General features: G+C 42.2%; 1 protein-coding gene across 3 annotated transcripts in view; it reads left to right on the forward strand.

Annotated features, from left to right (window-relative positions):
* Spec2 (CDC42 small effector protein Spec2) overlaps positions 1–25,470 on the forward strand; it is a 92,374-nt gene that overhangs the window by 18,220 nt on the left and 48,684 nt on the right. Inside the window, exon 1 of one of the 3 annotated variants that reach the window (XM_011501353.1) lies at positions 5,882–5,899. The exons of the other annotated variants lie outside the window; for them this stretch is intronic. The gene's annotated coding sequence lies outside the window, so the exon portion shown is untranslated. Of the gene's footprint in view, positions 1–5,881; positions 5,900–25,470 lie in introns of those variants that run through there. 3 annotated transcript variants of the gene reach the window in all.

The raw sequence follows: 25,470 nt of genomic DNA on the forward strand, positions 1-25,470 counted from the left end.
CCTACACGAAAACGGTTTAAATTCAGCGACTTCGCGCTGAGTCAGCGGCCACTTTAAATGCCTCGGGCCGTGCTCTTTCTATTTTAACGGGGCGGGACCTCGGGATCCTCGAGCGAGTCCTCACGCGGGGACGAGTTAGCTGGGAAGAAGTCGAGTCGATTGGGCAATGCCGTGATTGGGCATCGGGCTGGTGTCATCCCGTGCGATAGGTAGCCGAGGGGACGAAATCATCCGACCCGGTCGTCGGCCTTTCACCCCGGCCCTGTCCCGCCGGGAGTTGGCCCAGGCGAGCGTCTCTCCCTCGTTTTTCCACGTTCGAGGGAGAGGCGTAACCAAGCCAGCCGCGGATGCTGTAGCGCCGAGGAAAATAGCGCGGCGAAATTGGCACACCGAGTGGCACATCGGGTGTAGTAGTTAGCAGTGGCCGGCGGTTGAATTATTTTCGTGCGCGTATGAATCACTCGCGAATTCGCCTCCTCGTGTCGAGCATCGACGTGCACTTTATTATTACGTAATGCATCGTAGCGCTCGTGTCAGTCGAGATTCGTTCGTTGTCGCTTGTTCTGCCCGTCGTCCGTCCATTAGGCTTTTAGCCTCGGACTCGCCCTCGCTCTCTCGTGCGCATGCCAATTAAACGAAAGGCGAGAAGCCTCGCTTTTTTCGATTTAGCGACTTGGAGCGAAGGCGAGCTTCATCGGCACTTGAGCTCGTGCTGTGCATGTGCGAATTGTCGAAGATCTCGATTCGAGGCGAACGTCACTTTCTGGCATTGTGCAATACATTATTTTGCGTTTAAATAGCATCGGGTGTAGCCGACGCTGATAGAGCCGAGCGAGCGAATGGTATATTTTTCCTTTTTCACGCTATTAGCCGTTCATTAGCAAGCCTACGATGCGTACGAGAGCACAGTTCTCGATAATGAAAGAATTCTTAGACGATTGGTAATAAGATAATAATAATTAATAACGGCTTGATAATAGGAGATTCTCCCTTTCTTAAATCAATGGATAGAATTTGAAAAGTCGCGACCGTCACTCGACGCAGCACATTTTTCTCGATAAGTGTCTACATTCGGAGCGCACATATGAGTTTGTATTCCTCGGCTAGTTGAAGAAATTTTATCGTTATCGGGTGCAACTACAAAATACATTGTATTAACGCTCGTTAATTTTCCTTTCGAGCATTTTCTTTTGAATGGAGGAACGCGCGAGCTCAAGTGTCGATTATCCATTTGTTCGCACCGTAAGTCGGACAATTTTTCGCAAACGATTTGGCTCGATCGAGATCTTCTCGCCTCTTGGCCGCCAATGCTAACCCCTATTTTGATGGAACAAACGACAGAGAGGAACGCGCGATCGGCATTATCGTGCCTGTAATTACGACGAGCACGAAACGCTCGTCTGTTTAGTTAAGACGGAAGGAGTAATAATGCATCCTCATCTATGATCCGAATTCGCAAAATCTGTTGCTCGTTAATCGCTCCTAGCACTCGAGACATCCGATACGGGATTTAAAAGCCTTTAATAAGCCTCGGCGATTGGAACTGCCCGGTTCCTCGCGAATTCGCGATACTTACACGAGAATCGAATAATAATTTTTATCGACATCGATGACGTCTCGGACTCGCGAGATTCCATACTTCCATTGTACTTGACGCGGTATTACTTTTTTTTCGAAATTGGTCATCGTACGTCCGACTCATAGCTCTAATGTCGAAGCGCGTTTTCTTGGGAGAAAAAAGAAGATGGAAGATAGAAGATAGAAGAAGAAGAAGAAGAAGAAAAATATGCCTTCCAGGTTTATTCGACAAAGATAAGCTGTGGATGTGAAACAATTGGTTAGCCATAAGGTGACAAAGACTTGAAGAAGTTGATCAGAATGAATCAATGTAGAAATGAATAATCGATGATAATTGTAGTTATGAATTATTCATTATTGTTACGTAAGGGCGTCGGAAATTTCGATTAAAAAGAATGGGAAATGAGTTAGATCAGCAAACTTTTGTGAGCGCTATCGCTTTATCGCTCGATAAATTTTGCTTGTTAGTTAAATGATAAATATTGCGACGCATATTTCGTCCCGATTAATTATTACATTCAGGCCTCGTACTCGACGACAAAAACAGTCAAACTTGGTCGTAAGTGCGTTGTCTTTCAACTGCATTTATAATTCTTTGCATTTGCATGAGGAACGGGGAGAGCGACGTTTATTAAAATAAACGAATGAGGAACCCGACGCGTCCTGTAGCTTGTAGCGCGAGCCAAACACTTTACGAGTAATGGAATCTTGCACTGCAAGGACTAGACAGCCGCGCTCTCGTCTGCAGCTCGAATGAGCGGATGAAAAATTTCCTTTTGCGAAGGACGATCGTGGAATAGGCAGATGGGGAAAATTAAAAAAGTGAGTTTTATAGGCTACGTCACTTGTGCGGCGTTAATACCTTGCACAAGCGACCATCCGTCCAGGTACGTAATTAGCGCGATAGATTACGCTTTCCTCGAGTTGCAATTTTAATGCGAAATTGTTCACCATCCGAAGTGCAAATACGAGCATCCTGCAGGCGTTTGCGGAAATGTAAAATCCTCGTAAGGGCGAATTTTACGGTCGTCGTAGACTTCCCGATGTCGAGTCCTAGCCACCTGCGATTTATTCACTTATGAATTAACGAGGAGCTGCCCCGTGAACGCGACCGTGAATATTCTGATTAATATTCATTCATAACGTCCGGTTGTTACATCCGGTTGTTAACAAAAAAATAAATAATAAAAAATAATAATAATAAACAATAATAATAATAATAAAATGAGGCACATGCGTAAATGTTCCACAGAGCCACTCGTTACAATTGCATTCCCCTCTTGGGTTTTAACAAGATTAGGTGGAGCATTGGTCGACAAAGTCACGTGGACGAGCTTCGAAGGCAAATGGAAGTTTAAATTTACAAATGTATTGGGTTTTAAAAAGCTGACGTAACGCTGAGAATGTGTTTTTACGGTGTTCTATACTTAATGCGCTATATATACATACACGCGCGCGCGCGCGCGCGCGCACACACACACACACACACACACACACACACACACACATATATATCACGGTGGAAACATCGAGGGAACAATGTATTTTATAAGGATAATCCGGTACTAAAATTTCTCGAGATTTTATTTGTAGCAGCGAGGCTTAGACTTTATTAGCTATTCGTTCATTTCGTAAACGATAAAAAGTCAATTAATTAATTACACGTTATGGCTACGATCGCTTAAAAGCAATCGTTATTTCGTTTTTATTTTTATTTTATTTCTCTCTCTCTCTCTCTCTCTCTCTCTCTCGATTAAGGGGTCTCGTGAGAAAAAGTCCGGCAAAGAACATTAGAAATGAAGTAACTATAAAGTGTATCATGTCTTGCAAAACATGTTTATTAGAACGTAGCATAAACATCTGTCGGCTGTGCCAAGATAACTTTATCATTTGCTCGTGATATTTTCAGTTAAAGTCGCACGTGCGAGTTAACATTATTTCCTCCCTCCCGTCTATCCAGCGCGGAATATTCATTACATTGGATAGCTCCTCCAGCATTTCTATCGTCGTAACTTATTTATTACCTAATAATAAATGCCTAAAGCATCTTTTTTTTTCATCTCCTTTCGTATTTTAGCTTTTTTTTTTTGTTTTCATTACTTCATTTCGTTTTTTTTTTTATTTATTTTTCTCTGGTTTTATACCATTGATCGTGGCTCAATGATTTTCGTAGCCCTCAAAACCCCTTTTACCGACGTGGGCCGCGACGAAGAGTACACTTATCTCGAATAAGGATGAGCGCCACTGCGGACTATATCGATACGAGAGTTCGTAAACGTCAAAAAAATTTTTTGCTCCGTACAAATTGCCTTCCCGTCGTGCTACCGGCTTTTTTCACCTCATCACTACACACATGCACTCGCCGTTTTATAACAACGCTTATTATTATGTGTGGGCAGGGAGATTGAAGAAAAGTCGTGGTGGCGTGGTGGCTTGCGCGTGTGTATTGGAGAGTGGGGAGGATGGGGTGGGGTGGGAGGGAGGATTCGCCGAAGTCGAGAAAGGTAGGAAATTCATCGATTCAGCGGTCGAGATGCGCTGAGATTTGGCAGATCTGTCGGTCTCCTGTACTCCCGAGGGGCGACGATTTAATTGGCCGGGCATGTGGAATTGTCGGGTTCGTTCGAGCCCAATGAGGATTCCTTGATGCCCCGTGTCCAAAATACGTAGATGCGTCATGATTACGTCCTGCACGAGGATGGATTTTTATATATGACTGCAGCCGACGATAAGGACGCGCGATGCGAGTTTCATAATTGATCTACGATGGAAAAACTGTATTTCGTCGAACGGTACTCGCGCGGTACGCAAATTGACTTGGGCCTCAATTCCAACGGCCAGTGGTACGTAAATAAAATAAGACCCGTCATTCCGATGTAATGCCAAGTAATTATCATCGTCGCTTGTAATTATAATGCAGAGCAGTTCATGTAAATATGTAAAATGTCATTTATTATTTTAAATCCGACATGGGAATTTCGGCAATAGTGGCAATTAAAAAATTGACACTGGTTTTTTTTTTTTTTTTTTTTTTTGCATGAAAAATTTAACGCAATATCAGAATTATGATCGATTAGACTTTTAAGAGAGCGATTTATCGCGAAAGAATTATTTCATTTCGTTCAAAATCGCAACGATGGAATAGTATATCCTTAGGCTCGCATTCATTATTGAATAAAACGAAGATGATATAAAGTTTGACTTTATTTAGACGGAATCGTGTTGTCCGAGGCAAGGATTATTTCTTGATAATATCCTTGAAATGTCCTTGGTTCGAGAATTTGCCCTCCTTGGTCTTAAACTATCCATTTAAATAAAATCGACGAATGGGCACTTAACGTAATAAATTCTATAGTTTTCAAAATAAAACAGATAAGAATAAATAAAAATGAATAATGATAATAATAATAGTAATAAAAGAAACTCTGACCCGTAAGCTCCTGAATTATATAGGTTTTAAATTTATTGGATGATGTGCGCAGGAGCGGCAACGAGCTCCACTATGTATTATCATTTTTTCTCTTCGTATTGCTATTGAAATCGCGTTTATTTTAGAATTAACCAAACTGTGACTTAACGCAGGTAAATTTATGGCCACTCGTGCCAAAGAATGCCCGTCTCGGGGCACCTAAAGTCCAATAACAAACATCGTATGAGTAATGGTTAGCATCTTGCTAATATCATCCTCTTGCTTCCTCTCCTTCCATGCGCTGCCACAACAGGGCCTGAATATTAATAAACTCGGTATCGAGAGCGACTCGTCTCGCTATTCCGTTAAAGCGGCCTGGCCATTACGCTTTTATCGAATTAGTTGGCAAATGGGATCGCGGCTCGCGAGCCGAGCCCTGCGCGAGCATTTTCCTAGCAAAAATCCGCAAAATATTTCTCCTCCTTTCACTCGGGCAGGCCGCGTTAGGCTCTCCCCGAGGGGGGCGTTCGTTTGAGAAAAGGCGATTAAAAATGCTGGCTTCCTTCTTTAATATCACAATGGGACTCGTGGTGGAGAGCCTTTGCAACGTTGGCTCCACATAAAAGGCCTTAGCCCGTAGGCATTAATAAAATATTCCATAGCTTCTCCTTGTTTATCAGCATTTTCAAGGTTTTAAGCTCCATGCCGTTCTACACCTGTTATAAATACCAAGTTATATTTTGTTTTGCATTTGTTCTTTTTTTGCTTTTCCATCAATGCCGTATATAGGATTAATCAAATTTCATTCGATGCATATACGCGATGACAATCAATCATTAATATAAATCTTTTTTTCTTTGTTTCAGGTAAGGACCAGTTCTTTTCACTTAGTCTGGCTCGCTATTCAGTAACGTAAGTCTGACAGTTTTATTTGATTCGAATCGCAGAAATGTTTTCGTGTTTTTTTTTTTTTTTTTTTTTTTTTTGTTTGTTATTTCTGATTAATTATTACGATCAAAAGCCGCGATATATAACAATGGTTACCGATAACCATTCACGGTCTCATTCGCCCGTAACGGCTAACTTTTACGAATACGATAGTCTGACACGTAAGACTTGCAACCAATGTAAAAAGTCGTTCTGAATGATTGAATAATTTATAAATTGTACGCATTTTTTTTATTATAATTATTATTATGATTAATATATTATTTTATAAAAAAAATTTTAATTGCTAAAAAGTATGCATTATTCGATTATAATAATCTAAAGTTTCGAAAACGTGCCTTTCATTCTAATATTATATATTTACACAATACGAATCAATGATCTATATTTAAAAATGTTATTTTGAAGTTAATTAATCATCAGATAAAACCTTAAAGAGCTTGAAATCCTTTAAATATCTCATTTCTTAATAACCATCCACCACCAACCTAATGGCAAATAAGCGTACCAATTGCTATTGAATTATTATTGCGAATAATCTGCAAAGAAAAGGACGCACAGGCATACAGACAGGCGCACACGCGCGCACACACAGAGAAATAGTAAAAAGAATTTAAATAGCTGAGACAAATAATAATAGTCCTCGATAACAAATATGAATAACACAAATGGCTTCTGTTTTATGAAATACAAAGAGCAACGTACGATGTAATGATAAAACTTTTATAACCATTACCGTGAAAATTATTTAATTAATAAATTGATTTAATTAATACATTTATTTAATTAATAAATTTACCATGTTAAAACGTCCGACTTCACTATCATTTCAATTGTCACTATCAAACAACAATGAAATATTCTTGTCATTGTTGTTGTTGTTGTTGTTGTTGTTGTTGTTGTTGTGATTGTTGTTGTTGTTGTTGTTGTTGTTGTTGTTGTTGTTGTTGTTGTTGTTGTTGTTGTTGTTGTTGTTGTTGTTGTTGTTGTTGTTGTTGTTGTTGTTGTTGTTGTTGTTGTTGTTGTTGTTGTTGTTGTTGTTGTTGTTGTTGTTGTTGTTGTTGTTGTTGTTGTGATTGTTTTTTGTTTTGTGCATTAAAAACATAATGTATTTCAAGATCGAAATAATAAATTTAGCCGATAATGTATGAAAAAGGAAAATGTATTAAGTAGCTAATTATCAGTGTAGAAAGTGAACGGCCGAATGCTTATGCCACGTTAAAAGTAAACGCCTGGGACTTGGATCATCAATGCGGTGCCTCCGCATACATAATGAATTTTATTCTTTTTTTCATTCTTTCTATTTTTTGCTTCGAGTACTTCAATTTGAGCGCGAGGACCGTATAATAGCAAGGCTAAGGAAGTACTCTCAACGCTGATGTCATCTAGAGTATGTCAAATTGAATATTTGCACAAGCTGTATATCCAAATGAATAGTAGTATATACAAATATAGTATGTATTTCAAGTTGGAATACCGTAGACGGCATCATTCGCGCAAACCATTACCTGTTTTTCCTTCAATGTGACATCGGGATTCGTGTGGCTAAAAAAGGGAGGAGGATAGGCTTGCCTTAATCGTTGCCTCGCTGTCGTCCCTTAGTCGCTATTGCGTCAATTATGTCAGGCAACTTTTGCGTCGTTTTTTTTTTTTTTTGCCCGCGTGTTCTTGCTTTCCTTTTAATCGCCCGACCGATATATTTTCAAAACTTCCGTCCTGAATAACATTTTAATTATCAGGATATATGGTTACTTCTAATTCATTCGGACTATTCGCTTATCTATATTTATGCCTTTTGGCGTATTAATAAACGTTAGCTTTAATCATAAACGAATCGCAATTTCATCAGGGGTAATTTATCGGAATTTTCTTCTTTAATAGTTGTTCGTCTCTCAATCCCGTTGGGTCAAACTACTTTTCCAAATCGTTGAACTTGAAAAAAGCACTCCTTTAATCTCTTACTTGAAATACAACTTTAAATCTCATAACGATTATAATCAACAAACGCTACAAGTTTTTGGCATTTCGAACTATTGATCCAACACTTGGATAAAAGTAAAAACAATCAAATATCCATTATAAATGTTGTCATTAAATTAATTTTTCATTATTTTAGAATTTTATTGATATTATAATTTTAACTCAAGCCTACTGTTATTACACGTGTAATTCCGGTGTGATTTTAGTAAGCGAACATTGTTCGATATTAGCAAGTTAATTTGAATAAATTTGCACTTGCTTTTAAAACTTTCGACAATGATAAATCGCGATATTAACGCTCCTATAAGAAATTAGTTGGATGTTGAAAATAGTTTAGCGAATATTGATGTGAAAGCTTTGTTGCCTTCCGAGCACATTAATATAACCAATAATTAAAATAAATTCAGCGTTGAGAATTTTATGAAATACAGACGAGTGTGAGAGCTATTGATATTGAGAATATCGTGAAAAGTTGCCTAATAGCAATAAATGCGCGAGAAAATCCACATAATTCAATACTGGCGCATGTAAAATGTGAAAATTGATTATAATATAATTATAATAAGCGAAATAATAGTGAAAATTAATTATAATACAATTAGCGTTTGATAGTCATGGAATGCTTGTCGTCTGGTAATATTTCTAAGACTATTAAAATTTCGATGAAATATGAAATTATTAATTATTAATTTCAAATTAATTTCGAAGAATGGCAATTTGCAAAGTGCCCAGTACGTTGAAATTAACGTCGTTGGCTTTAAGCCATTTAATGTACAAGTATTGTCAATAGTTTTGCAGTATGGATTAGTCGGATCAAAGATAGTATTATGAAATTGAATCGTGTGAACGGATGGAAAGTATTTTATCGAAAAATCGATTGTACACAATGAATAAACGGTGTTCTATTTTCATGCTTAAGCGATGGGTTAATTTTTTTGTTTTTTATTTCCTTTGTAAATGAATTTCTATTACGTTACACAACGGTAGCAATCATCATTTCAATTTCAACATTACGTCGTAACTGTCGTGTAATAATGCAAGACTGTTGTAATTATCGGTCGCCGGAGTCTCAAAAAACACAGCGGCAGTTTGAAAATAAATCAAGTCCCTATCGACGACGAAAATCCAAAGGGAAGGAAGGCGCAAGCGTTGCCTTCCTTTATCGATCGGTTCTTATTATTACGTGCAGCAACAACAACAACAACAACAACAACAACAACAACAACAATTATTAAGAACATTCGTAATAATAACAACAATATCCTCGATAATAAAGTTATGAGCGCTGACTTTCCCAATTTGACCTTATATGGATTAACAGCATAATTAAATTGTCAGCCTGCGCACACGCACGAATGTACGTATAGAAGCCAGAAGAAGAGAGAAGGAAATAAAAACTCGTCCGCTCGAAAATCGAGTTCAGATTCCCCTCCTTTCGCTCACTCACTCTCTCTCTCTCTCTCTCTCTCTCTCTCTCTCTCTTTTGCTCTCTCTTGCTCTCTCTCTCGCTCGTGCGCTCACATTATGCACTCGGTGTGTATAATGTGTGTAAGGTCGGAGGAGCGCGTAACAAAGGTGAGCTCGTGATGGTGAAAGGCGCATAAGTTTTCGAGATTCTAAGATGCGGCGAGGGCAGAGTAACGACAGAGAGAAAGAGAGAGAGAGAGAGAGAGAGAGAGAGAGAGAGAACGAATGCTGCCGCCGAATATAATCGACCGATTCGCGGCTCGCCAAGTTAGCCAACGCGCGCGCGCGCGCGCGTGAATTGGTACGACGAGCCGACCCTCGTGAGTACCGTTCCACTAGGAGGCGGAGAATCCGTTAGGGTCGTTACTCGTCTACGTGGGCCCCGTGATTTTCGGATCCTCGAGCAGGATTAATTCCACGGGCCCTCTCAAAGGCCGGCCACCTCGGCGGTTTCACTTTCGCCGAGCGCCTTAATAACCGGCCGCTCGCTCTTTCGTATTATTATTTATCGGCGACGTCCGATCCATAGCGCAAGCGCAGCATCACGTTAAATGCGCGCAGGATAATTGGGCGGCCCGACGGTGCCGAGGATCGTGTGCCGATGCGGCACAGGATAAGTTACCGGGCTCGCGAATACGTACGGCGCCGTTAATTCTGGTTATGAAACAGATTCGCATCTGCTCCACTGCGCCTTTCGCCGTACAACAACAGCAACAACAACAGCAGCAACAACAACAGCAACAACAACAACAACAACAACAACAACAACAACAACAAAGGCCGGGCGAGTAGTTGCACAAGTCGTAATAATTAATTTTGCGTTTATGCTAGTGCGGGGGCAGCGAGCCATAGTTTTGTCCCGTTCGCTGGCCCTCGATAGGTATTGCGCTCGAGGAGAAAAATCAGCTTCACAATCGAGCGGCGGATAGCGGGGAGCGGGAGGGGGAGCGGGAGGGGGGGGTGTGGGGAGGGATATTTCTCATTGAATAAGGAAAAACGAAGAAAGAGAATTTCCCATGGTTGAGTCGTGATAATGATTGAGGAGGAAAATTGCTTTAAATTATAATGTTATAGTACTCGCGATACTACTATTAGATGTCCAAGTACGTTCTTATTTAATCCTTTTGCCGAGTGGGCGTTATTTAAGAGGGAAAAAGGATAAAAGTAAAAGAGTAAAAGAGTAAAAGAGGAAATAAGAAACGATGATTATTATTAAAATTCTTAACGTTAAAGATGAATGTTTATTATTTCATTTATCGTTTTGGATGCAGTTGCATTAAGTAACTTGGCATAAGAGTAATTTTTTCTAAATAACTTACTTTCTAAGAATCCTTGTCATCGATTGGTCTGTAAAGTTGAAAATTTATTTAAAGTAATATTTAGTAATTCGTCTTATCGATCGCACTCAATGGGCTAAATAATTTTTCAATTTATGGCTATTTAATTGGCACGATTATTGTTAAGAATCATACGAATCAATTATCGATATCGTTATTATTCATTACACTTTGCACGATATTACGAGCGACCATTTGCTCGTAAATACGTCGAACGACAGAATTACGTCGTTTAACGTAGGATGTAATTTTGTGGTGGTGGGGGCTGAGTCCCAGAGTTTCTTTAATGTCCATGATTTTCATTATTGAACTTTCAAATTACGTCAAATGTTATAATCAGCGATGGTATTTGCATGCTGAAAACAATGGTCGAGGGGTCATCATTGGTATCATCTCGACGATTATCGAACTTATAAGCAAACAAAATACTTCATCAAATGGAATTATTGTTATCCAAGTATCTTGTTACAATGGGAGAGTGTATTAATAAAAAAAAAAAAAAAAAAAACTACATACAGAAGTAATCGTTTCTATTTCCGCAAGCAAAAAGAAAAAGAAAGAAAGTTCTCGATACGAGCGAGACGCCAGACTGTTAACAGCCCCCGAGATTCCTTCTCCCGTTCAAAAGTCTATAAATTTATGGCAGGGAGCATCGATCGCTCCTCGATTTTAAACGAACAACTTGTTCAACAATAACAAAACTCGGTAGAGAGGAGCCGAGCATTAATAGATATTTTATTGCCACTTTCGATACGCGTTATAATAGCCTTCGAACGGTCATTCGCTTTTGTATTATCGCTTTCTTCTCGCAACGCTCGCACGTACGTGGGGCCACACTCTTACGTCGATTGCGAACGCGCGCGCTCACGGACAATACGAACGTAACGGGATTTCGTTGCGATGGAGCCGAGACGGTGGTACGTTAGCGGATCAATTTCCAGGTCAGCCGGACGAAGATTTGGCTGGGCCGTTTTTGTCTGGAGGTTAGGACGGGTTATTGTGGGAGGCCCTTTTGTAGGCGAGGCCCTTGTTTGTAAGCCTTTTTCCGCGGCTCATCGATAAGTTCGCGGCCGATCGATCATCTAAAATAACACGACGGTCAGTAGTGAGGTTCGTGCTCGCTTACATTCATACATAAACCACCTAACAACTTAACAATGTCCCTGTGTAAGCCGCAATTATTTACTTACGAATGCTTTCATTGTTGCGTGTTTTATCGAAAGTGCGGACTCATCGGGCGCCCGGCAACAATAATAAACTATTACAGGCACAGTCGTACGCGTTTTGGACGCAACTCTTACGACCGACTAGATATACGAAAGCAAGGATGGCCGTTATATAAGATATTAAGTAAGCTCGTTGCAATGGACATTTCATGAATTGGTGCTTATACGGTTGAACGTCTATTTTCAAGCGAGGCATTACATACCGACGCTAATTATATCTCGCCGCCTAGACGTAATGTACTAGGAAGAACCGATTCATCTTTATCCCTCGCCACGCGTATATATGTATGGGGCGACATTGTCATAATGTTGAATGTTGTTATGTTTATTGGGACTGTCGTAGTGGTCGAACGATATATTTACAATAATTAAGGGGGCCGAGGAGGTTGGTGAAATTGCCATATAAAAATTATTAACTATTACGACGCACAGTCGGAACAGTTTAGTCTCATTGATTGGCATTCGCTCGTGTGCTAACTATGCGATATTGCATTTTAAATTTGATATTAATGGGCAAGAGTGCGATATGTGAGAGATGTGTGAAATTGGACTTTGGCACTTTCAATGATGGTATAGAGGTGACTGGTCAGTTGGAGAGAGCAAACTCCCCGACATTTGTACGCGGAGGTCACGAATTCCATTGTAAAACGAGACATAAACAAAGCAACATATTATATTCCACGATAAAAATATCCAAATGTCACATTTTTCAATAGTATACTTACTGTGGTGGTGATACGCATGGATGGGTAGTTTATCGACTGCACAATAGTGGCGATTCTCGTGTACTTTATCGAATTTCAAATTGCTGGGTTGAGCTTAAATTTCGGTTCAGCTCATCGCGTGAGAATAAAGCACGAAAGTCGCATTAAATATAAATTGCCGGCCCGCGCGTCTAATCCATGCGTCTCTAAAACTTTCCCCGCATCTTTTCCAATACTAGCAGAATATCCGCTCTTCGTTACCAGCCATTTACCAACCATTAACCAACCATTTTCCAGCCAATTACAAGCCAATTATTACCAGTCGTGTAAAAGTAGCCGGCGTTTGTTTGTTTGTTTGTTTGTTGGTTTGTTTGTCGTGCAATTATCGTGCAATTACATCGCAAGCTCCGAGGGCCCGTCGTTAATTGCGTGTCATCGGGCTCGATTATCGACCCCGGTGCGCGACCTCTGGATAACACCGTATTTTTCTATCGTTTCGGGATTGGATTGCTCGGGGCCCGTGGGTTTGAATCAATGACGGGGAAACGTAAGGTTTTGTCCGGTCGTAAAGGAAGGAGCGGCGAATGGTAGCGACGTTAAGGTGCGAAAATACAGCCTCGCGTTGTCCTCGTTCCTTATCTCTCGATAAAGTTCATGAATAATTGCGCGTTACGCACGTTACGCAAGCGCGTCTGAAAGCCATGGATTATTTTTTATTTATTTGTTGTGCATTGCCTTCGTGCCACTATTCGTGGCATCGCGACGGCGGCAGTTACGACGACGATGAAAGTAACGATGCTCACGTGTGCTGCTGCTCGTAGCACTTTTTACTTCTCGTTAAACGAAACTCTTTATGTTATATTTATACTTGAAAAAGGTTCTAAGCTAATTTAGACCATTGTCATTTCATTTTTTTTAACTTGTCTTTGGACTTTCGCAGCTAATTTAATGAACAATTTGTGCCACGCAATGTATAAGCTAATGGTAAAATTGTAATTGACAAAAGTGGCGCGTTATTTCGTAACTTATTCCTCGGTTTCTTTCTCCATTCTCTCTCTCTCTCTCTCTCTCTCTCTCTCTCTCTCTCTCTCTATCACCTAAACGAAAACAAAGAAGAAAAAATAAAAAATAAAAAAAGGGCTACCAATGGCGTAATATATTTGGAATAACGGGGATATTGGCGAGAGCGTGATGTATTTCTAACGATGCGACTTCTCAATAAAAAATTTGGACATGGTCGAACGGTGGTAATAAGGCAGTGACGTTTCACATAAGCGACGTTTATCGAAATACTTTCCCACATTGCTGTTTATTGTCGACGAAAGCTTCTTTCTAGGGAGAAGGAAACGGCAATTATATATAAGATAAATTACAGGCTCTAAGAAACCTTTGTCAGAACTTGCTACTACACAATCGTAAAGCAACAGGCGTAAGGCACGCAGTTTCTCTCGTTAAATAAACTGTTGATGTACGATGAAAAGTATTCGTCAACGATCTGCTCCCTCCCCCTCATTCCCCTCCCCGTGCCACACACGCACGCACACACACGCACACACACACGCACACTCTCTCTCTCTCCCTCTCTGTCTCCCTCTCTCTCTCCCTCCCTCCCTTCATCATCATCCCATCGGTTAAAACGAAAATACATTTTTAAGCATCCGTGCGTGCAAACATTTTTTCGCGAGCAAAATCCATTTTCTTAACAATCACAAAGTCAATCTCGAGCCCTTGAAGGCCCGCCTCAAACACGTTCCCCATAGCGTTCAGGCAGTTAGTGGTCTCATAAAAAACTAAGTAATATGCAGTCGTCACGTGCCTGTCGAAGGCTTTTTCTTTCTCTCCTTTTCTCTCTCTCTCTCTCTCTCTCTCTCTCTCTTTCTCTCTTTCTCTCTTTCTCTCTTTCTCTCTTTCAAAACGCAGGGGCTCACATACGTAGCGAGTACAAGGCGCTTTTCGTATACTATGTCTCACCACACGTTCGTCGCTCTCGTGGCATGCAGGCTGACAGAGGCTGTAGTCTCTCTCTCTATCTCTCTCTCTCTATCTCTCTCTCTCTCTCGCCGCTACATCTCGCCCTCTTGTGTTTGGCTGGTGCCTGGAGGCCAGTGCAAGAAAATAAAGGATTTTAGCTGCGTGGCTGGCTTACGCGTCCTTTAAAGCATCCCAGTGAAAGTGGCGAATTCTATTGGAAAGTGACGAGGCTTCGCGCGTCGGGCGAAATATCGAGCCGAAGGGCGGCGGACGATAAAACTCGAGCCAATGCCACTTCATGGCTTAACGTGCCTCTCTTTCTTTCTTCCCTCTCTTTGTGAACGATATTCGAGCGCGAAGCCTCTTATGTAGTACCTACACACGTCGCTCAACCTTCCAAGATTTCACTCGTTTTATTCTGCGTTTTATTCTGCGTTTCATTGTGCGTTTCATTGTGCGTTCCATTGTGCGCTCCATTGTGCGAGCGCGCGCGCGCTAGACGATTCCGATGCCCTGGCGAGATTAATGACTTGGAGATTATTGGAAACTCTGTCTGTTCGAGACACTTTTAGAAATTTTGGTTATTAACGTTTTCTCCGCTTCTCTGGAGCTGTCCTCGTTGCACTGGCATCGCACGCCGATTAAAGCACTTTTCTAATTGAAATGCTAAGTACAGTGACGCATTCTGAAAATTTTATTTTTTATTTCGGTCAACTCGCTCGCTAATTACACTTTAAATACGAGATCTTTGGTTCCTCCCTATTGTACGCGATATTAATTATCGGCCAAACTCGATTTCTCTCAAGTCCAATTTAATACCGTTTTACCATTTTTCATTTTCTTTGCTCGTCCCATTTCACCTCTCGTTTCCTCATTCATCTACCCAAACCGTATTTTCAACGTTTCCATATTTCTTACTCGACATCTCGATAAACCTGATTCAGCTCCGACTGCATGCGATCATTTAAACCTTCAAAATTTAATTGCAATGGTGGCTGGGCGTCGGGTACGAAGTGCGCGATATCCGCACAAAAGCCCGACGATCCACGGCGCCAAATTAGACAAGCGGAGCTACCGGGACGACAAGGAGAGCAGGGGAGGGGAGAGCCACATTGTCAGGGATGAGCGGCCTCGTCTGCTGTGGTCACCCGCGGTGGTGGCCGATAAACGTGGAGAGCCCAGTCGTTCTAGGTCCCGGGGGTGTGGACCCGTTTTTGTCACCGCGACTTGTCATCGGATCCACGGCGCCGCTTTATCAACGGAAAAAATCACGTCGTTTACCGGGTATCCTTAAAAACCCTTCCTATTCCTCACCAAGCCCACCAATCTCTATCACCAAATCTTATATGCGGGCAAATTTTTTTAACGCCCGATTGACTCTGCCTCTCCCATCTAAGGTTTCACCGTCCCTCACCCTCGGGTTTTAGCTGCGACTCTTTTGGCATCGCGACCGCGCCTCTCTCCATCATTCGACTCGTCGATTACGCTGCATAAACACAACCGCTTCCTCTTTTTTTACGACGTAAGCACGCAGTTCCGAGGCGAGGAGTTTTCATCCCTCGCGGCACGTATGTACTTGGTAAACAATGTAAGGATGGCGCGGTGGGGGAGGTCGGCATGCGTAACGGCGAGGGAACAAATTGCACGCGAACGCACGAGCGGCGTATGGTAAATTTGCACGAATACCTCGCGCCTCCTGGCGATCGGCAAATATTTATTTTATCGAGCGTGTCTCTCCGGGAAGGGGAAAAGGTCGGGGCGCGCGTTATTGTCGCGTTGACGGGTGTCGGAATAAACGCAAATCCACGTACGGAGCGAAGCGAGACTCGCTCGGGCAAAGCACCGATCGTGACACCATAAAACATTCTCTCTCTCTCTCTCTCTCTCTCTCTCTCTCTCTCTCTCTCTCCCTCACTTGTTTATAGGCGAGAGTATCGTCCGGTCCGACATCCGGATTTATTTACTAGCCTGTGCCTTAAGACTGCCAAGACCGGGCCGCCCCGGGAATGATAAAAAGCCACTCGCCACGCTTGTTACTCCGGCCGCAGTCGAAACTCCGAGGGCCCGATCTTAAGTCTTCGTTTTCCGTCTGGAGGAGGCCGCCAGTCGGTCAAGGTTCTCGCGCTCCTGGCTCACGACGGAAAAACATTGCCGGGAACTTTTTCAGCGGCCGATCGGAACGGCTCTATTTTATTGGCTCGCACATGGGATGGGAGCTCCTGACGCACGTGGAGGCTTTACGTACGTTGGAAGCGAGAAGAGGATCGAGAGGTATGACCGGGGAAGCCCTTTTCTCACTGGCAACGAGTAATGGACGATCGTCGCGTGCGCCCCGCGAATAATCCGATCGATTCGATAAGTCTCTTATTTGCCGTTGCGCCTGACTCGTCGTTACATTTGCTCGTTACATTTTTTTTTTAATAGAAACTCATTTCGTCCTTGGGCCCTAATTAGTGGCGGCTCGACTATGCGCTTTTTTGGCTCGAAGAATGCGAAGATTTTGAATTACCCTACTCTTGCACCTTATTATTATTCGTTAATAATCGCTTTTAATTCTTATTCAGACGGAAGCTCTTGATTTATCGGCCCCCTTTCACCCACTTCGTCGCACCATCGACGTATACCTAACTACTAATAAGATTGGCTATGTAGTTTTCAACGATTAATTAGAGCTAAGTTGGATCGATTAAAAGTTTGTTTTCTCGGCTTGTGGGAAATTTTGGCTGAAAAGGTATTACGGAGCGTCGATAGACTTCAGCTCGTTTCGCGAATAAATAATTTTAAAATAAGTTTTAATTAAGATTTTTCAATATTATCCTATCCTCTTAATATCGTATAATACAACTGTTGGCTTTGTAACAACTCCTATCTCTTCGCAATGATTTTTAGAAAGTTCTTTCACCGTAAAGTTATCTCATCTATATTTGTTCGCTTGTCATATATAATTGTATGGTGATCCATAGTAGCATCGGTAAGGCTCGCATAAAAAGTAGAATACGAACAAACACTTTAAGCTACCATTCAAAATTTATATTCGTCTGCCTTGCATCTCATTCAGTCAAAATTATCGAGCACGATGTAGCTAAAGAGCCTATGTGTGCCCGATTTTAAACTATTTTGGAGGTTTTAACCTTTTGGAGGTTTGTTAAATATTATCGACGTCACAATGACACTTTTACGTACACTTGCGCTCAGCCCGTAATCAAATGCATTTTAACAAATAAAGGCGAAGCTGGGATAAACGAACCAAACGCTCTCGTCATTAGACAAGCAGACACGAGTAATGTTACAAAGGGCCCCGTCGTCTGTTGTTACGTTGCCACCTTCTATATATGTATATAAATAAAAAAAAAAAAAAGAAAAGGTATCTTCGTCCATATATTCAACTGCCCGTAGCACCTGAGCTCAGCTTCTTGCGATTTCCGGCCTATTTTTACGATGGATTCGTTCACGCGTCTACGCACAGTTCCTAACCCCCCCCCCCTCCCCTCCCCCTTTCTCATCCCACCTCCCCACCCTCTACAATCGAGGGCGCGAAACTTGGAATAAGGTCGGGGCAAACATACGAGCATCGCTTCAATACGTGGAACGAGAAGCGCGGCGAGGCGAGAGGAGGCTCATCGAGGATAAAATATACGAACGCATCATCCGTCTGGCTTCACTGCGGAAATTCGTCGGTGGCGGTGATTTGCGCAGCGTCGAGGCCAACGACCCTTACTTATGAGACTCGCTTTTCCCCACTTTCCCACTTTCCCACTACTACCTCCCCTACCCTCAGTCCCCGCTATAACCGACATCCCGCCAAGGTTTCCCCTCATACTTACTTCACTCTCCTCGCCGCTATCCAAGTTTTCACCCAAATTTTTCCGCTTCCATTGAAAGCTCGATTTCTTTGTGGTCGTCGTGGGAAAGCGAGGGTTGGACGCTGCTAATGTCCAATGCTGCGAGGCTCGCCTGGCTCCGACTACAGATACGCAAACCCATCAGGACATGGTACTGCGCTGAATTTTTAACGGTCGACTCGGCCAGCGACATTCCGTCAGTGCTCTCGGTATCATTTAGGCGTTTCGAAAAGCTCGTGCTATTGTCGAGCGTCATTCCATTGACGACGAGACTGTCGAAATGCGAATTAATTCTCGTAAAATACTTTTGTCCTTTGCTCGCACAACACTGGCTTTCAAGGCCAGAGAGTCTAGCTTATCAAACTAACGCTATGGATATCGTAGCGATCAAACCCCGTCCCCTTGACTACAAACTACATTCCCCTTCCAATTTCCCATTCCCACCTTTGTCAACAATCCCCCGGCCACAATCCCTTCCCGCCAATCCCTCATCCACACAGCCTCACCCACAAAGTGCCCAATTTGTCGAGGAATTTTACCCCAGAGTGCCAAACAAATGGAAGTGGAAAGTGGAAAGTCGCCGCGGCAATGAATTCGCGTGGTGGTCGGTGATGGGCTCGCGAAAGTGCGCGAAATCGCCTCGCAAGTCGTCAATGCCATCGATCAGCGCGACTGCGGGGGCGATAAAAGCGACGTTGACGTCGTTTGGCCGCCTAATTAAATCCTAAGGTGCTCTTAACGATCGTGCCGCCGTCTTTATACGATTAAGCGCAGCAGCGCGCATAAATGCAGAGGCGCTCGGCCACGTAGACGCACAAGAGTCAAGACGCGGCTCAGGACAATCATAAATAACGCCACAGGACTTAATTCCGACGGATGCGACGCGCTCCACTTTTACCTCGACGACGATTCCCGTCAACTTCGGCCCCGCGATGACTCACACGCGCAAAGGGAAAGTCGCCGTGGCGTCGCTTCTTGCTCATCGTATTCCCCGTCCCTCCGTCTACTCCTCTACCAGCAATTGGGAGGATGGTCGATGCCTCCAACCATTGTTTTCCCTTTCTTTTTTGTTTTTTTTTGTTTTTTTTTTTGTTTTTGTTTTGTTTTTTTTTTGTTTTTTTTTTGTTTTTTTTGTTTTTTTTTGTTTTTTTTTTGAGCGGCGTGGCGGGGGCGTGAGCGTGACAGCGTCTTCTCTCATCTCAGCCAGACATCAGACACGATTTGTTAAATAATTAGCCTTCGTCGTCCCTTCGTTTCGGCAAGTTCACACAGTTGGCGCGCGCGCGCAACCAGATCTTTCTACGGATTGACGGAAACGAGTGAAAAGGATTTATTAGGCAACTCATTGGATGCATCTTATCCTTTAGCAACGCAACATTTTACTGTAATGAATTCCGTGCCGGGATTTATGCGACCGATATAATCGATATTATCCGAGTGGGAATGTTGCCAACAGTATTTTATGATTGTATTTTTGGGTAGAAGGGCAACGATGACTTTTTCTTCTCCTCGGTAAATCTTGCACCGTGGATCTGGTAATCCTGATGTCGTAATAGCTCCAGGACAGAAGCAGCAGTAGGCAAGAGCGGCAAGCGGTACACTTCCCACTCGGACGCAAGCATAATTACAATAAACGAGACAACGCGCTTAAGTGATCATTTTATTTTTATCAGATGCAGATCGAGATATGCGGCAGTGATGTTGGAGCGTTCGAGCATTCAAAGTCAATTGTGGCCAATTTAATAACCAAATCCAGGGTAACGGGAATACGTTCGACATGTCCTCTCGAAAGCCCGCTACGATGATTTCCCGCGCAATCCACGATCGCAATTTGCCCAATGCACTTGCTATTTCAGTAGGCATTGGGCGTCGATCGAACGAGCTCCCTGTAACGGACAAAATTGAAAAAGCCAGAGTCAAGACGCGAGAGGGAGGAAACGAATCGGCGATTTTCAAATTATTCATGGCTGCTCGCGCGGGGAAGCGAAAATTTCCCATGCGATGAGTATTCGATCGATACCAAGTCTCTCTGGCTTGACAATACGTAACGCAACAACACCGCGTTGATCATATTAAATCGGTCATCGGTTACGGAGCTTTGACACGTGTATCGTCCAGCGCCTAACATAGATAAAAGTAATTTTTCAAGTACGACTAATTTTCCATAAAATAAGATGCGCTATTTTCAAAGAAAGCACGAGTAAGGCTACTTTTTTTCTATTTCTTCTTCTTCTTCATCTTCTTCTTCTTCATCTTCTTCTTCATCTTCTTCTTCATCTTCTTCTTCTTCATCTTCTTCTTCTTCATCTTCTTCTTCTTCATCTTCTTCTTCATCTTCATCTTCATCTTCTTCTTTTTCAAAAGAGAGAGAGAGAGAGAGAGAGAGAGAGAGAGAGAGATCGAACAAAAATGAAAGACGTATCTTTCCGCGTCACTTTGTCGTAATGATCGCCATATCATGACGTCGACTGTTTATTAAAATGAGTCGCTACGAAGACGCACCTGCGCGATACTCAACATCGAAAATTGGATGCGCATACACACATGACATCCTCCTTCTCTTGGCTTTTCAACATTTCCTTATTGGACGATGCGCGAGCGCTTTTGTCCCGGGGATTACGATACCTTACCTTCCGACCGCGTCCCCTTAAGCCTGCGTTCTCGCTCCTTTATTTACTTTCATTTTTCGTTCGACGGTAACTGCCTGGCAGTGAATTATTCCTCTCTTCTTTTTTTTTTTTTTTTTTTTTTTTTTTTTTTTTTTGCATGTACAGCGAGAACTCGTTTGGGAATATCATTTTATGAATTTATCCGTTAAATTACCGAGTGCCCCACTATAAGCTCGTTGTTTTCCGAGCCTCGAGGGGTCGGAATTTTTAATTGTCACGGATAAAGCTCATTGTATAATAAAGTACTTATCCGATATTACTTATTACTCTGTCTACATAACGAAGGTTGGGTTTCGCGTTAATTTCGTGGACGATTTCTGGGCATAGAGACGATGGACGATGAGACGCCGATAAGATTATTGAAAGAAGTTGCGGAATATTTTATAGAGCTTGCGAGATTCATAGTGATTTTACATAATTGTCTGAATCTATCGTCAAGGGGCTGAAAATTGAATGGATGCTATCGATTTTATATAAATGCCATTAGAAGCATCGGCTAATTATCTTCATTGTTATTGCAAAAATAGGATTGCAATATTTACATTTGTTTCGTTATTTTCTCGTATTAATAGTGTCGCCTCGTTCGAGCATGAAACTAATCAGTTTCTATGCTTTATAATACTCCGTTCTAGCATATTTGATCGCGTAAGTCGCACGTTGTTCATCATTTGTATTGGAAAATTCCATGTTTTACCTGTATATCCACCGTTTCAAAATATTTTATGAATTAAAAATGCACACAATGAACATTGTTTGCTTACATTTAGGGAATAACGTTTGTCAGGTTTTTTTTTTTTTAAAGAAAATCATATTACTCGGTAAACGAGTGAAAAATATGTTATTATATTCTGTCGCGTTGACAATCGAGAAAACATTATTTTAATAGCATTGTAGATCTATAGAAAGAAAAGAAAAAAAAATAAAAAATTTACATAATCGATTTATAAATCAGATATCGATTATATAGATTTGAAAATTATTTTTAAATAATAGAAAATTTTTATTTCATTTCCAATTAATAATTTATTTATTACAATAATTGTTATACATAAGTTTTTACACGTATAGTTGCATCTCTAAGTCGATATCCTTAAAGTTTACACGCAAAGATATCATAATTTTGTGCAACGACTGATTTATTTATAAATTTGAATTTTTACAATAACTAGCAGTTAAATAACTCATTAATCCGTAAGATACGTCAGCGAAACCTAATTAATAAATTCATTGGAATATCATTGAATCAATTTGATATGCATTTAGCTCTGGTGATTAACATTTTATGTTTTTATAATTTTCTCATTGTACATTTAACGGCGCGCATGCTAAAAGCGCGCGTTAAAGCTGGACAAGGAAGCATTCAATACAAACGTCCAGAATATTCCCATGTAATATCCAAGAAGTGTGTTTCAATTTGCTGGATGGAAATCTTTTAACACTTTCTCGTCGATGCAGCGAAATCTTTTGAGGGAAACTTTCAGAATTCGAATAGCTGCTTATCAGCGGATTCGGCTTTATCCCAAATATCCCTCACAATTGTTGTGTGCGTCGAAAATAAAAAGCATAAAGGTGTTGGCGCTATTCAGTTGGCCCATTATGCATTAGTTCGCAATGCTTAAATCCTCGCTCTCGAAATGAACTTTCTTTCGGCATTTTTCTACTCTCTCCCTTATGCACAACTTTAAGAGGCCAGAAGAGCTGAAAGATGATGCAGTAAAGGGGCCATTGTGCAGCCGCGACTCTTCTAAACAACGCCAATAAAATGGATTTCCCTCGGCCATGGTCAACTGTTAGCGAGGAAAAAATTGTAATCTCCGCGGAAGCGCAATAATTCTTTTCTCGATCCGGTAATTGGCGCTTTCGCAACGCCGCACCGTCGCGCCTCAACGTTTATTACCATTGTCGGGGGGGGGGGTCCCCGTCTCTGTCCCCCGTTCACCGCGCACTCCCTTCGCTGCGACCACTGGAGCAGATCCATGTCGTCGTAGGAAAAAAGGATTAAAAGACGACGACGAGGAGACTTTCCTTCCGGACAGAGACGCCGCTCGTTTTTCGTCATGGACTCGCGACGTGTCTCCTCAACACTTTCCGTACTCCCTCCCTTGCGCCTTTTCGTTTCCCTCATTTTCATCATGAAATTATAATTAGTCGCGCAGCCTTCCCGACGATCGTATGTTTGCCTCCCCTTTCCCATCCCAACCCCAATATCCACGGGCATCGATGTTATTGGGAATCGATTGGCCGCTCGCTGGATTAATCGTGAAACGCGCGATAATAAAATTGGAGTTTGTAATATCGTTTGGCTCGCGTCGATGATTATTAGATTGAGTCGTTTGGGCATTGTAGTGCGCTTGCATCTCACTCGCATCTCACTCGCCATTTCTCATTCGTCGTTTTTCATTTCAACCTGCATCCAATGCTGCGGCGACGTCCCATTCAATTTAGATGGTAATTTCGAATTATAGCGCAAGAATCCGTCCGAGCTTGTCGAATTGCCGTTTTTAATTGGTGATCGATGGGAGGTGGCTTACGTGGACGGTGTCCAGCCCAGTCCAGCCCAGTCCAGCCCAGTCCAGCCCAGTCCAATCCAGCCTAATATCACCGAGCTGCAGCGTTCATTGTCATTATCTAATGGCTGGAGGGGCGGGGAGGGGCGGCGGGGGGGGGGGGGGGGGGGCAGCAGTTTGTCGCGTGTACCCGCACTTTTATCCTAGACATTTGCAAAAGTGACGCTCGCCGATCGATCGTCGCAACAGGTTTTTCATCATTTCGCTCGACTATATCAAGGCTTATCCGAGATCGTTCCTGGTATCTTTATTGATATTTTATCATTATCACTTGCCTCACCGGCCTAATGATGAATCGGCCATTCGCGTACGCATAAGAGCCTCGAGCGAAACGCGAGAGCCCGAGGGGATGACTCGTAATTCGCTTATTATTCCTTTTTCGTACGAGCGGCAGCGCTTCATTTTTCAACAGGACGATCGTGTTTTCAATATCATTTTTTCGTCCTGCATCTTGATTTGCTTGATTTACCACTGGCACATTCTTATCGAATGCTTAAATAAAGCATCGCCATTTGAAAAGTTGCCAGGGCGGATTCGTACTTTATCCCCCACCCCACCCCACCCCTCCACCCCTCCACCGCCAAGCGTATAAAAAGTACGCTGCACTCGTTAAAAAAATGGTGTACGTTCGATTGGTAAAGGTTGTTCCGTGTTTGGTTTTTGAAACGAGTGTGGGCAATATCGGACGAACGTGTGTGTGTGTGTGTGTTTTTTTTTTGAAAGCAAACGAATCGTTGAAATATTGTTGACGACTGAAATTGCAGCATGAATTTCAATTTTCAATGATGAACAGCGAAGAAATAATTGCAGCTTACGTATACTACCCGAGTAAACTATTAGGCGCTCGAGCGTTCGAGTCGTGTGCGGGCGGGGAGGGTTAGATTGAATTTCTTTATCGCTTGAACGATGTCTCTGGCATCTGTCTCGTTATTTGCTAGTATATTAGTTGGTAAAGTGGTGTAATTTTGTAAAATGGCACATGTCGGGATTCATCAAGGATGCATACACTGTAAGACATTATGGTAATGCGCGCTCGCGTTTACAAGCATCTGACGTTAGCGATACGGCTGCACCATTAAGATTTAATCAAAGATGTAGTTAAAGGTTGATAAAGCTTCGTTGTACAGGATGTGCGCGAATGACTTAATAGACATTTTCATTGGAGAAAACGTATTCGCATAATCTTGAAAATAATGAGGAAAATCAAGATGTGTGGCCGTCTCGGAACATCATTTTGTTCGATTAGAGGGATATCGCGAGGAGCAAAGATTCTTAATAGCTGAGGCCAATTTATGAATTATATATTTGAAGATATAAAAGCTTTGTAAATGGCCGATGGGTGTATGAGAGACTTGGCTGTCGCGTGGATTTTCGCGATGAGGTAGGGAGAGAGGCGTTCGGCACTATATTTATATATAACAGATTTATTCGACAGTTTGGAAATGTTCGCGAAACGCTTGAGAATTTAACGGATTCGTAAAGTACGAGTGCGCTCGTATTACCTATCGGAGCGAAACGACTCGTGTCCTGATTATTACGATGATCATCGAGGACATTATGAAACGCGTTGCAATAAAAATTCGGAAGGAAAATTGTGCTTTACAAGCGCGTATACAAATTCAGATGCACTCGCGACATTTGCGATAGACGCCAGAGGGCAGAAATCCTTACACGTATGAGAAATTTGAGAAAATGACGGACCCCGATTAATTGGAATTCGAGAGAAATGGCATCGTTGCAAACTTCTAGGAGATCTTTACTTCATTTGGGGG

The sequence above is a fragment of the Ceratosolen solmsi genome, unplaced genomic scaffold, assembly GCF_000503995.2.
Source record: "Ceratosolen solmsi marchali unplaced genomic scaffold, CerSol_1.0 scaffold3, whole genome shotgun sequence".
Lineage (NCBI taxonomy): Eukaryota > Metazoa > Arthropoda > Insecta > Hymenoptera > Agaonidae > Ceratosolen > Ceratosolen solmsi.